Consider the following 14,054-nt stretch of genomic DNA (forward strand, 5'->3'; position numbering starts at 1 on the left):
TCTGGTGACCCCAACCTGTCATGGCTACTGACCCCGGTGAGGAATCCCAGGACAAGGGCAGAGGAACGTTACAACGAGGCCCGTGGGCGAAGTCAGTGGATTATAGAGGGGACCTTCGGCCTCCTGAAAGCCAGGTTCTGGTGCCTCCATATGACAGGTGGATCCCTATTCTACTCACCAAAGAAGGTGTGCCAGATCATCCTGGCCTGCTGTATGCTTCACAACTTAGCTTTGCGACGACAGGTGCCTTTTCTGCAGGAGGATGGTCCAGATGGCGGTATTGTTGCAGCTGTGGAGCCTGTGGACAGTGAAGCATAAGACGTTGGCCACTGCCCGGAGGGAGAAGGGCAAAACACCTGCCACCAAGGGCTCTCCCAAGACTACAGTTGGGAGTGGGAAGACAGCTGCACCACCATCCAAGGTAGGGAAGGGGCACAGAAAGAAAGGGAAGTCGCCACCAACCTGCACAGTGGACAAGACCGCCACCAGCACCGCTTCCCAGGACATTGCCGCCTCCAGCACTGCTTCCCAGGACACCGCCGCCACCAGCACCACTGCCAAGGAGACCGCCGCCACCAGCACTGCTTCCCAGGACACCGCCGCCACTAGCACCTCTACCAAGGACACCGCCACTACCAGCACCGCTGCCAAGGACACTGCCGCCACAAGTATCACTTCCCAAGACACTGCCGCTACCAGCACTGCTGCAAAGGCCACCCACCAGCACCGCAGGACAATGAGCGCCGCAAGCACCGCCGCTACTGAGGCCGCCATGAGCAGGATGAAGCACTCTGGGCACCAAGCCCCCTCAAGACCCAGTGGAGATTCACATCCACTACCTCTGTCATTGGCAGGATGAAGCCCCACTCCAGAACCAGTGGAGATTCACATCCACTACCTCTGTCCTTGGCAGGATGAAGCACTCTGGGCACCAAGCCCCCTCCAGAACCAGTGGAGACTGTTATCCACTTGAGAGACTGTGGCTTTGCACGCCCCAGGATAAAGCAGTGGGCAAACCACCCACTGGAGAGACTTGAGAGACAGTGGCATTGCACTCCCCAGGATAAAGCAGTGGGCAAACCACCCACTGGAGAGACTTGAGAGACTGTGGCATTGCACTCCCCAGGATAAAGCAGTGGGCAAACCACCCACTGAAGAGACTTGAGAGACTGTGGCTTTGCACTCCCCAGGATAAAGCAGTGGGCAAACCACCCACTGAAAAGACTTGAGAGACTGTGGCCTTGCATTCCCCAGGATAAAGCAGTGGGCAAACCACCCCCTGAAAAGACTTGTGAGACTGTGGCTTTGCACTCCCCAGGATAAAGCAGTGGGCAACCCACCCACTGGAGAGACTTGTGAGACTGTGGCTTTGTACTCCCCAGGATAAAGCAGTGGGCAACCCACCCACTTGTGAGACATGTGAGACTGTGGCTTTGCACTCCCCAAGATAAAGCGGTGAGCAAACCACCCACTGGAGAGACTTGAGAGACTGCGGCTTTGCACTCCCCAGGATAAAGCAGTGGGCAAACCACCCAATGGAGAGACTTGAGAGACTGTGGCTTTGCACTCCCCAGGATAAAGCAGTGGGCATGGAGCCCCCTCATGGATCTGGTGTCGTGCACTCATCCAGCTGAGGTGCCCCCCCTTCCGTTCCCGCTGAGGTGCCTGTTGTATTTCTATCTGATGCCCCTGCAGTGTTCTCTCAGTTTTCATTGGGTATCTTGTGTTGGCTTCGCCCATGCATTTTGGGCCCAGTGGTCCACGGACTATGTATGTGCAGTACATGGACTTGAATTATTGGTGTATATATTTGTTAATAGTGTATATATATATATATTTTTGAGTACTGGATTTTAATTGATTACAATCATTACAATCATTTCCTTTTGTCTTTGCATTCTTCCGGGTGGTTGGTGGGGTGTAACTGTAATGTATCAACATGTATTTGTGTGTGTTTTGTAGTGGGTGAGGGTGGGGGTGTGGGTGTTGCATGTTGAGTGTGTGTGTCACTCTCTTTTCCCTTCACCCTCCCCTGTGTCCTAGGTGCAGTACTCACCGTGGTCTTCGCCGCCGGCGTTCATGCTCCTGGTAGAGGAGCAGGAAGACAAAGGCAAGTAGAATATGGAGTTCTGGCTCCATGGCGTCCTGGTTCCTCGTGGGGTGTGTAGAGGTGAGCGTTTTCCCTTCCAAGTCCTGTTTCCGCCATGTTTTTGTTCGCGGTGAATCTGCCCCGGAAAAGGTGGCGGATTGGCCTGTTGTAATAGTGTGGGCGGTACATTGTCCGCCTGTCTGTTGGTGGTTACCGCCGCGGTGTTTGTTTGTACCACCGTGGCGGTCGGTGTGTTAAAGTGGCTGTCTATATTGGCGGTTTCTGCCATGGTCGTGATTCCATTTTTTTTTTACCGCCGGCCTGTTGGCGGTTTTACCGCCGCTTTAACACCGACTGCCTATGTCATTGTTAACTTTAGATCTCCATTACTGGCACTGAACCTGCTCATTGGTCATCTAAGCAAATTGGTAGCCAGGCGAAATATCAAACTACTACCTCTAGGCTGTTTTTACAAGCCATGCACCCAAAAACAGTTGACCTGGAAGCGGCAGCCACAAAGGGCTTGTACCCCACCAGCGCTTGCTCATGATAATACTATGTGCAATGTTGATGTTTTCAAACTTCCAATTTGAACTAGATATGATACTTTAGCAGGTTAGATTGATCCAACAGTGCTACCCAATACTCCTCCCCTAGCACTGGGTTAACAGGGATTGTCAATACAGGCGTAAACTTAAAGAGTTATGTGGGGGGGCAGCGGATTACTTACATTTATTGGGGCCATTGACCATGACTTGATTCTATTAATTGGTATCAGCCTAGGCCAGTGGTTCCTACTGGTCAAGTTTCAGCCAAACCAGAGATACTTAGCACTGATCTTTTGCCACACATGCATATGAATACCCCTAGTCCAACCTCATTAGGGGTGGGTCATCCAATCCAATGCAAATTATTTAAACAAATAGTACCAGTGGAATTAGGGCTGGTCCTGTACGTTTTACATTACCCAGAGAAAATAGGGATAGCAAGTCCCCTCCACAGACACCTGAAGCAACAAAGAGTAATGGTTTGTCTCCTTCCCCACTTGATGGTGGGGTACATGTTGCCAGCATTACAGCTCCATCCATAAAGTTGATATCATAGAATTTAGCAGGAAAATCATCTAACTCAATATGCTCAGAACAGTGCCAATTTATTGATCAGTATGATTTCTGCCTTTTCCAGGAGATATAGTCATTGAAGCCCCTCTTCCGCACAGGTTTTGTTAACCTTAGCCTGAAAGCTATACCTAATGGGAAGGGCAGGCCATCGATAGGTTAACGGTCTGGGCTAGAACTACTTTAGCATGTTCGATCAAGGTGATCATAACTCAACTCTTGTGATATATTGTGTATCAGACAGACAGTTGCCCCAAATGCAGTCTACAACACATACAATATACTGTAGACCAGTAGGGAATAAAATAAAGTTCCCAGTTATAGATTTTCTGAAGTCACACCTAGCTGCATTACTTGTAAAAGTTATAAGAATTATGGGGGGCAACTTTAATTGTCAGTTAGAACCATTGGACGCAAATGGTGATGCCCTTACAATTGAAGAGGACAGCAGATGATCCATTCTGGGATTAGTAATCCCCCATGCAGCAATGGTCACCTTTAGCCATCCCACTAAATGCATTCACCCTTAACCAGGGAGTATTAGCCTGCAACCGTAGAACAATCTCTGATAAAGATGGAAACCACAAATTCAACTGTATACACAACCCTAGTTTTATCAGCTACATATTGTTGGATGCAAGGTTGTGGCCACACATGATTGACATGACCATAATACCTCACCAAAATAGTGACCATAATGCCCTTGCTCTCATCTTCAGGATGTCAATCTTTCCTAGATCTAACAATTGTGTGGAGCCATTTGACAGAAGGCTTAGAATGACCAAAAATAGGAGTAGAGTCAAATGGAGTGCATGATACACTCCAAGGAGTCTGTCAGGGAGTTTTACAGGCTTGTAGCAGATGGTATAGGAGGTTTGCTGCTGTTGGACCTGTCATGGGATGAATGGGAAGCACTGGTTAAGGTCTGTGCTGTACACAATCAGATGTTTCAAAAGCTAAGGGATGACTTTTATATTGAGGGCAGTAGCAAGGAAAAGTTCCATCTCTTGGTATAGCAAACAGCGCAGAGGTGAAATGAGAGCACTGATGCGATAAAGAAGCAAGATAGATTGCAAATTCAGGCTACCAGGGGGGCCTATAAAAACACCATTATTGAGGCAAAAAGAGAAAGGGATTAACGGAGATGTGAAAGTCTGTTGGCTGCAGCAGGGAGTGAGGACCATTGTTCCTTCTGGAATACAGGCCCTCATTATGTCATTGGTGGTAAAAACCGCCAACGCAGTGGTGACAGGCGCCAAAATACCATCACCACGGCTACCATCCATCCGCCATACTATGATCACTGCCGGACTTCCGCCACAGGAAGGGCCGAAATCCGTCAGTGATCATACTGGCGGATGGTGGTAATCTGGCGCTGCTGCCACCAGCACCGCCATGCCAGTTGAACGCCACCAGCCGTATCATGACCTGTGATATGGCCTTGCGGTGTTCAACTGGCAGGCGCTGCTGGTGGTAGAAGCGCCCCTTCCCTTTCCTTGCCAGAAGACCACCTAGAAAAAGGTAAGCTGGGCTTCCGACAGGGAAGTGGGGTAGCAGGTGTTGTGTGTGTGAGTATTGTATTGTATTGTAATAGTATTTATATAGCATTTACTACCCATGACGAGGCGTCAAATCGCTTTTTGGTGAGGAGCACACTACTCCGGAACCCAAAAGGAATTAGTGGTGGATTAGTGTAGGGAAATATGAGTACAGTTTTAGTATTATTATGAGTTAATTTGAGCTGCGGATGTGTGAGTTTGTTAGTTGGATTGACTGGAGTATTGGAGGGGTAGAGAAGGGAAGAATCAAGAAGTGTTAATTGGGAGTTTATGGTAAAAGGCTGGTGTGTGTGTCTGGTTGTGTGCATGAATGTGTGAGTGTGTGCGTGAATTCTTCTTTATGTGTACTGTAGTGTTGTTTGCGTGGGTGTATGCATGTGTTTGAATGTGTGTAAGAATGGTGAAGTGAGTGCGTGTCTGCATATCAGTGTGAATGTGTGTAAGAATGTGTGTGAGCATGACTGGATGTATGCATGTATGAATGCGTGTATGCCAGTGTGAGTGAGTGGGTGTATGCGTGGTGCTTGTCTACATGTCTGCGTGTGTGTGCATGTATGGGGGGGTGAGAGGATCGGAAGGGGGAGTGAGAGGATCGGAAGTGGGGGTGAGAGGATCGGAAGTGTGGAGTTTGGATGGAGGGGGATGTGGGGGGTGTCAGGTGGGTGTGGAGGTGGGTAGGGGAGTCACCTACCGGTGACAGGGAAGGAATTTGCCACAAAAACCATGGTGGTAGGCAGGCTCAAAATGCCACCTGCAGTGGTATGACAGCTGCCAGGCTGGAGATTGACACCTCCGGCCCATCAGCTAATACCGCCATGGCGGTCTAAGTGGAGAAATGGCGGGTTGGCTGCAGCCAACCCACCATTCTCATAATGTGGCGGTATGTACCGCCAGCCTGTTGGTGGTACTGCCACCACATTACCACTCACCGCCGGGGTCATAATGACTCCCATAGTGTCCACTGAAAGCTGAGATGGTTTCTGCCCAATAGTAAATAATATTGTAGCAAAAGATTGGGATACCCACTTCTCCTGTTTTTACTTCCAGCTGAGCGAACAAATGGAACACAAAAGTGACCAGATTGGGTTCCTGACTACATGGCAATATTGTAGAGGCCGAGTGGCAGAGCCATCTAGTTCTATGACAGTGTCATACGGGCCCAGTGAACAAAGGGACCAGCTTGATAGATCACATATATCAGCCCCTGAAATAAGCAATGCTATTAGGAAAACTATCCCTAATGAAGCACCAGGACTCAACAGGATCCTAGGAGATTTATTGTTAGATGAAACAGATATCTTGAGTACCTACTTAACAGTGATTTTCAATGTTATTATGAAAGGGGCACCCATCCCAGCAACCTTGGCTGGGGTGGAAATCATCCTCATATTTATAAAGGACTCCTCATACCTTCCGACCAACTATAGACCCTTAAGCCTCATGGATAGCTCCCAAATGCTGTTCAGTAGCATAATCATGGATAGACTACAGAATTGGCCAAGTAGAAATTAAATTTCAACTCCCTTGCAAGAGGACTTTTGAGAACGTACAAGTAGTATTGACCATGTCTTTGTCATCGGGCAGTAGAAAACCTAGTGCACATGGTCTTCATTTGTCCAGCTTTGGCTGCTGAAAGAAGATAAATATTGAACAAAGAACTAAGGGCCAGATGTAGCAATCTCCGAATTTGCGATTCAGATGCAGAACGGTGTCTCAGACACCGTCTGCGAATCGCTATGGGGTCGCAAAGACCCACCTCATTAATATTAATGAGATGGGTCGCATTTTGCGACCCCATAGCGATTCCCTGCACTCACAGGGATGGAGGCCTGCTGGAGACAGCAGACTTCCATGTCTGTGACTGCTTTTTAAATAAAGCAGTTTTTTTTTTTTATTGCAGCCCGTTTTCCTTAAAGGAAAACAAGTTGCAATACAAAAAAAATAACGAAACCATTTGTTTTTGTTTTTTCAGAGTAGGCAGTGGTCCAGGGGACCACTGCCTGCTGTGAAAAAAGATTTTTGGCAACATTCACAAAGGGGAAGGGTCCCATGGGAACCCCTTCCCTTTTGCGATGGGTTACCACCAGTGGGACAATGGTGGTAACTGCGAATTGCTGTGCGACCACGTTCACGGTCACAAAGCAATTTAACATCGCGGTGTGAGTCGCAAAGAGGAAGGGGACACCCCTTCCTATTTGCGAGTCGGTACCAACTCGCAAAATGTGAATGAGCATCGCAATGCGCAGTTTACATGGCGCAAGCTGCGATTTTCGCAGTTTGCGCCATGCAAAATGCTACCTTCATCTGGCCCTAAATGTATTAGGGGTCAGGTCATGCAGACAAGCTCTAATTGAAGCATTTAATCCTAGAAACACCATACTCAATATTAGGCTTGTCCAATTTCTGGAAATCTTTATTTCCATAATTTTCTCCACTAGACAAGCTAGTACTTAGGGATTACGCCAGGGGTAATAAAAGCACTCCTCCATGGAATATGAAATCTGCCTACTATCAACAAACAGGTTGGAAAAGAGGAAGGGCACTTAGTTAATATAGTCGCGCATCTAACCAACCCTGTAATTAAGTCCTGTACGAGTAATCGTAGTTAAGTGGGGGCAAACCTGTAGAATGTATTAAATTATTTTATTTCATTGTTTTACCGCACTACTAATGTTTTATCTCACCAATATTGTTCTGCTTAATTTTATGTTGAAGGAATATTTTTATGGTTTTAATCAACTAATAAAATAAACATTCATTCATACTAGCAGTATTGACCAGGTGTTTTGGGTCCATCAATTTTTTTGGAAAACACTTTCCGTAGGCAGCAGTCATCTTTCTATTTGTAGATCTGTTTTCCACATTCAACCTAGTGTCAAGATACTCTCTCTGGCAGTTAATCTCCAAAATGAGGGTTCCCAAGTACCTGCTGGGTATCATGATTAAACTTCATGGTAATAACTATGCACAATATAGAAGTGGACAATTGGGCAGACTATCCAATCTATTCCCCCTCAGAAGAGGAGTCAGGCAGGGATGTGTTGTTACCCCTACATTATTCACATTGTACTTATATGACTTAGGGGGTCATTCCAACCCTGGCGGTCAGTGTTAAAGCGGCGGCCAACCCGCCAACAGGCAGGTGGTGCAAAAAATGGAATTCTGACCCTGGCGGGAACCGCCAACACAGACCGCCACTTTAACACTCCGACCGCCACGGCGGGACAAACAAACAGCGCGGCGGTCACCGCCAACAGACAGGCGGCAGACAATGTACCGCCCACCCTATCACAACTCACCAATCCGCCACCTTTTCCGGGGCGGGAGCCCCGCTGATAAAAACACGGCGGAAACAGACTACGAACGGGAAAACGCTCACCCTACACATTCCACGAGGAATCTGGACAGCATGGAACCAGAACTACACATCCTACCAGCAATTGTCTACCTGCTCCTCTACCAGGAGCACAAACGCCGGCGCAGAAGACAACGGTGAGTACTGCACCTATGACACAGGGGAGGGGGGAGGAGAAAAGAATACGGGCACACACATACGAAACCCCCCCCCACCCAACTACCTACACACCAATGCAGAGCAACAACTCAGAGTGACACCCCTCCAAACCCCCCGGAAGAATGCAAAGACAAAATAATATGTTATTGGAATTCAAATATATTGTAAGGCTAAGTAAATAAGTAAGTCGAACATCCCATAACTATATACACATATGGACATTGTCCCGTCAAAATTGGCTTTCTGTCATTGTACTTGGGCCAATGGTCCTCAACACATGGGCAAAGCCCACACACGAGACCCAAATCTATTGGAGAGAACACTGTAGGGGCATCAGATAGGAAAACTACAGGCACCTCAGGGGGAAGGGAAGGGGGGGCACCTCAGCCACATGAGTCCACAACGCCAGATCCACGAGGGGCCTCCATGGCCACTGTTCAATCCTGGGGAGTGCAAAGCCACAGTCTCTCAAGTCCCTACAGTGGGTGGCTTGCCCACTGTGCCATCCTGGGGAGTGCAAAGCCACAGTCTCACAAGTCCCTACAGTGGGTGGCTTGCCCACTGTGCCATCCTGGGGAGTGCAAAGCCACAGTCTCTCAAGTCCCTACAGTGGGTGGCTTGCCCACTGTGCCATCCTGGGGAGTGCAAAGCCACAGTCTCACAATTTCCTACAGTGGGTGGTTTGCCCACTGTGCAATCCTGGGGAGTGCAAAGCCACAGTCTCACAAGTCTTTTCAGTGGGTGGCTTGCCCACTGTGCCATCCTGGGGAGTGCAAAGCCACAGTCTCACAAGTGGATGACAGACTCCAGCGGTACTGGAGGAGTCTTGGTGCCCAGAGTGTATCGTGCAGCCCTGTCCGACACGGATCCGGGCCTGCCCCTTCTGCCAATGTGTCAGCGGTGCTTGAGTTGAAGGGCCCAGCGGAGCGATGCTTGAGAGGAAGGGCCCAGCGGAGCAGTGCTTGAGAGGAAAGGCCCAGCGGAGCAATGCAGAGACGGGGGTGCCCAGCGGAGCGGTGCTTGAGAGGAAGGGCCCAGTGGAGCGGGTGCAGAGACGGCGGTACCCAGCGGAGCGGTGCTTGAGAGGAAGGGCCCAGCGGAGCGGTGCTTGAGTTGAAGGGCCCAGCGGAACGGTGCTTGAGAGGAAGGGCCCAGCGGAGCGGTGCAGAGACGGCGGTGCCCAGCGGAGCAGTGCTTGAGAGGAAGGGCCCAGCAGAGCGGTGCTTGAGTTGAAGGACACAGCGGAGCGGTTCTTGAGAGGAAGGGCCCAGCGGAGCGGTGCAGAGACGGCGGTGCCCAGCGGAGCGGTGCTTGAGAGGAAGGGCCCAGCGGAGCGGTGCTTGAGTTGAAGGGCCCAGCGGAGCGGTGCTTGAGAGGAAGGGCCCAGCGGAGCGGTGCTTGAGAGGAAGGGCCCAGCGGAGTGGTGTTGAGACGGCGGTGCGCTGTTCAGTGGTGCTTGTCTTGAAGGGCCCTGTTCAGCGGTTCTTGAGACGGCGGGGCCCTGTTCAGCGGTTCTTGAGACGGCGGTACCCTGTTCAGCAGTGCTTGTCCTGAAGGGCCCTGTTCAGCGGTTCTTGAGACGGCGGGGCCCTGTTCAGCGGTGCTTGTCTTGAAGGGCCCTGTTCAGCGGTTCTTGAGACGGCGGGGCCCTGTTCAGCGGTGCCTGTCTTGAAGGGCCCTGTTCAGCGGTTCTTGAGACGGCAGGGCCCTGTTCAGCGGTGCTTGTCTTGAAGGGCCCTGTTCAGCGGTTCTTGAGACGGCGGGGCCCTGTTCCGCGGTGCTTGTCTTGAAGGGCCCTGTTCAGCGGTTCTTGAGACGGCGGGGCCCTGTTAAGCGGTGCCTGTCTTGAAGGGCCCTGTTCAGCGGTTCTTGAGACGGCGGGCCCTGTTCAGCGGTGCTTGTCTTGAAGGGCCCTGTTCAGCGGTTCTTCACATGTGTCTCCAGGGCACCAGATCTGGCCAATATATGGTGTTCACTCGCCATCCGACTTCTCGCTTGCGGGGCCCTCCTGTGCTGGTGTCCCGTGCCCGTGGGTGTCCTCCTTCACCCCCGGAATGGGTCTGGTGGGGCCCTCCTGGGCAGCTCGCCTGCTGCCGGACTTGTCGGCCGTGCTGCCCTTGCCATCCTTGCCTGATCCTCTGTGTCCCTTGCCTCCCTTTGGAGATGTGCCAGGTGGCACCCCACTTCCTGACGGTGCCAGGGTGGTGCCTGTGGAGGCTGCCATCTCTGTCCTCTCGCGCCGGCCCTTGCCTTTTTTGGATTTCTTCCCAGGGGGTGGGCTGGCTGTCCCTTTGCTGCTGGCCGATGTAGCTGCCCTCGAAGGTGGTGGACTCCAATATCCCTGGACTATGGTCCTTGTAGGTCCAGGGCTTGTGCTGGCTGAGGTGCTGATTGGACTTTTACGAGATGGAGGGGGTGGGTCAGGTGATGGAAAGAGGTTAAGTTTGGAGAGGAAAAACGTTTTAGGAGCAATGGGAAGGGTAGGTGCAGTGGGTATGGGAGTGGAGGAAGAGGATGTGGTTGTAGGAGAGTCAAGTGTGCTGTCGTTGGGTGCAGGTGTTTGTGACGGAGGCTGTCGTGAGGTGGATGGCTGTTGGGTGGGTGGCTGCCTGCGTTTGTGTGGTTTGGAAGAGGGGGTGACAGACACACTGGGAGAGGACACAGGGGACGTGTAAATGGCAGTGGGGGTGGTGACTGCACGCGTGCGGAGTGTTCTGGTGGGTGTGCTGGTGATGGACGTAGTGGCTGATGAAATGGTGCATGCAAGTGTGAGTGGAGACGTCACAGGGAGGGAGGAGGGAGACGAGGAGGAGGGGGACACAGAGGAGGCAGTAGCTGTTGGTATGTCTGCATGTGGATGTTGCTTGTGTGAATGCTTGTGGGATGTGTGGTGCTTATGTTTGGATGAGCTTCCCTTGGGTCTGTAGGTGTGTCTGGGATAGGCAGAGGGACAGGGAAGTGGGACTATGTGGAGGGAGTTGGAGGAGGAAGGCAGGGGACAGGGACAATGGCTGCCATCAGTGCTGAGGCCAGAGCGTTGAACGATCGCTGATGGGCAGCCTGACCCGAATGAATGCCCTCCAGGTATGCATTGCTCCGATGCACCTCCCTTTCCACCCCCTGGATGGCATTCAAAAGGGTAGACTGCCCAAAAATGAGCGTCCGGAGGAGGTCAATGACCTCCTCACTGAGGGCAGTAGGGGTAACTGGGGCAGGGCCTGAGGTGCCTGGGGCGAAGGAGATGCCCGCCTTGGTGTGCGAGCGGGCACGGGGCGAACGCTGAGGGGCTGCTTGGAGGGCGGAGCTGGTGCGCTGGGTGGCGGCTGTACCTGTTGTTGCGGTGGGCACGGACGTTGCCGCCACCACAAGGGAGCTCCCTTCCGAGGACGTGTCGGTGTCGCTGATGTCTCTATGTGTCCCCTTTGTGGAGCCCCCCTCGCCCTCCGTCTCACTGGTGAAATCAGAGTCCGTTGCATGGCCCTCCGGGGCCATGTGAGATGCAGCTCCCTCGTGCTCCAATGCCACTTCTCCTCCGCCAGATGATGCTAATGCACACATGAACAGGAAGAGCAGACAAAAAAAGGGGGGGGAGAAATAAAGACATGTTGAGTGCATGCATTGGCAACACAGTTGGCGGAGAGGACAGACACAGAAGCCCCCTGCACTACGCCGCGCACTTGGGGTACACTACTCAATCAGTGAGTCTTGGCCTACAAGCCAATGGACGACATCTGCACACATAGGTGACACAAGGCCATGGATAGCTGTACTTGGCACCCTACAGAGCTGGAGGGCGGGGGCACAGGGCCATGCCTTACGGAGGGGACTAACCTACAGAAATCGCCCTGGCCTAGGGATACCCACATCCCTCCTCCCCTACCCAAACACCTCCACTGCGCGCTAAGATAGCAGAATGTGCTTGTACTCAACCCTCTTGTGTCTGCTGTGATGTCCTCACGCGCCCATCCAAATCTGGGTAGGCCACCGCCAGGATCCGAGACATCAGGGGGGTCAATAGACGAGTGGCACCCCTCCTACGTTGGGAGGCCATCCCCAGCAGAGCCTCTGCGGTCTTTCTGCTCCCGCGGCGGATGTCCTCCCACCTCTTGTGGCAGTGGGTGCCCCGTCTGTTGTGGACACCCAGGGTCCGGACGTCCTTGGCGATGGCACGCCAAATGTCGACTTTCTGATGGGCGCTGACCTATGTGACACGTACAGGGAGAGAAAACAAAATATCAACATTTTCTGCATGCTCGATGTGAGTGTCCCCCCATCCCCACCCTTGCCATGTGGCACATGCTCTCATCTGTCGTTTGATGCATGCCTCATACGCTCCCCTCCGAACCTTCGTTCATTCACCCCACTCAACCCAGGCATTGCCCACAAAGCATGGTCCCAGTGTACTAACCTGTTGCTCTGGAGGACCGTAGAGTAGCGCATACTGGGGGAGGACCCCATCCACGAGTTTCTCCAATTCTTCAGAAGTGAAGGCAGGGGCCCTTTCCCCAGTCGCAGCAGCCATTGTCTCTTCCAGACCGAGGTCACAGCAGCACTTGCAGTATAGGTCCTCTCCTGTGGATGATCAGGTCTCGAGTGATTAAGCTGAGAGAAAATGGCGGTCACGCCTGCGGCGGTGCGTACCGCGGCAGCGCATACCGCGGCGGTGCATACCGCGACAGCCGGCGCGTACCGCGACCGCCGGCGCACTTCATCATTGGCTCCTGAAACCCATAGGGTTCTATGTTAACCAATGCGGCTTTGCGCCGCGGTCTTTGACCGCCTACCGCCACGGTGTGCCACGCCAGCGCATTGACCTCACATCCCATTGTCACACTTCACAGGTCAGGCAGCCGCCATTTCAAGGGCCCACATGGCTTAATTTCTACTGCGTCACACAGGCCTAGGCCTTGCATTGCCACTCATACAAGCCATTCAATGCATAGAGAATCGTGTACTGTGCAAGCTGTGGGAACGTACCTGTGGGTTGATTGACTCTGTGCTCCATGTTGTCCTTCCTAGGCACCGTCCGCTGGGACTTGCGAGGAGATGGAGGAATGTTCCCGTGTACAGACCGCTGGTGGACCTGTCGACAATGGAAGAAAGACATGTCATACTGACATACAGACTTGACCGAGCCACTATACAGGAACTGTGAGCCCAGCTGGAGCCAGACCTTATGTCACCCATTCGCCAACCCACAGGGATTCCCCCTCTGGTGCAGGTTCTGTCAGTACTCCATTTTTTGGCAAGTGGATCCTTCCAAACAACAGTGGCCATTTCATCAGGGATGTCTCAGCCTATGTTTTCTAAGGTTTTGTCCAGAGTGTTGTCTGCCCTGATGAAATACATGCGGAGCTACATCGTTTTCCCTGAGGTGGGCGATTTGGCTACAGTGAAGGGTGATTTCTATGCCCTTGGACATATTCCCAACATCATTGGTGCCATTGATGGGACCCATGTGGCTTTGGTTCCCCCCAGTGAAAGTGAACAGGTGTACAGGAACAGAAAAAGTTATCATTCTATGAATGTCCAGGTGGTCTGTTTGGCTGACCAGTACATCTCCCAGGTAAATGCCAAGTTCCCTGGGTCAGTGCATGACGCGTACATCATGCGAAATAGCAGCATCCCTTATGTGATGGAACAGCTACAGAGACACCGTGTGTGGCTAATTGGTGACTCTGGTTACCCCAACCTGTCGTTGCTACTGACCCCAGTGAGGAATCCCCGGACCAGGGCAGAGGAACGGTACAATGAGGCCCATGGGCGGACTAGGA

Source organism: Pleurodeles waltl, chromosome 9, assembly GCF_031143425.1.
Source record: "Pleurodeles waltl isolate 20211129_DDA chromosome 9, aPleWal1.hap1.20221129, whole genome shotgun sequence".
Classification (NCBI taxonomy): Eukaryota; Metazoa; Chordata; class Amphibia; order Caudata; family Salamandridae; genus Pleurodeles; species Pleurodeles waltl.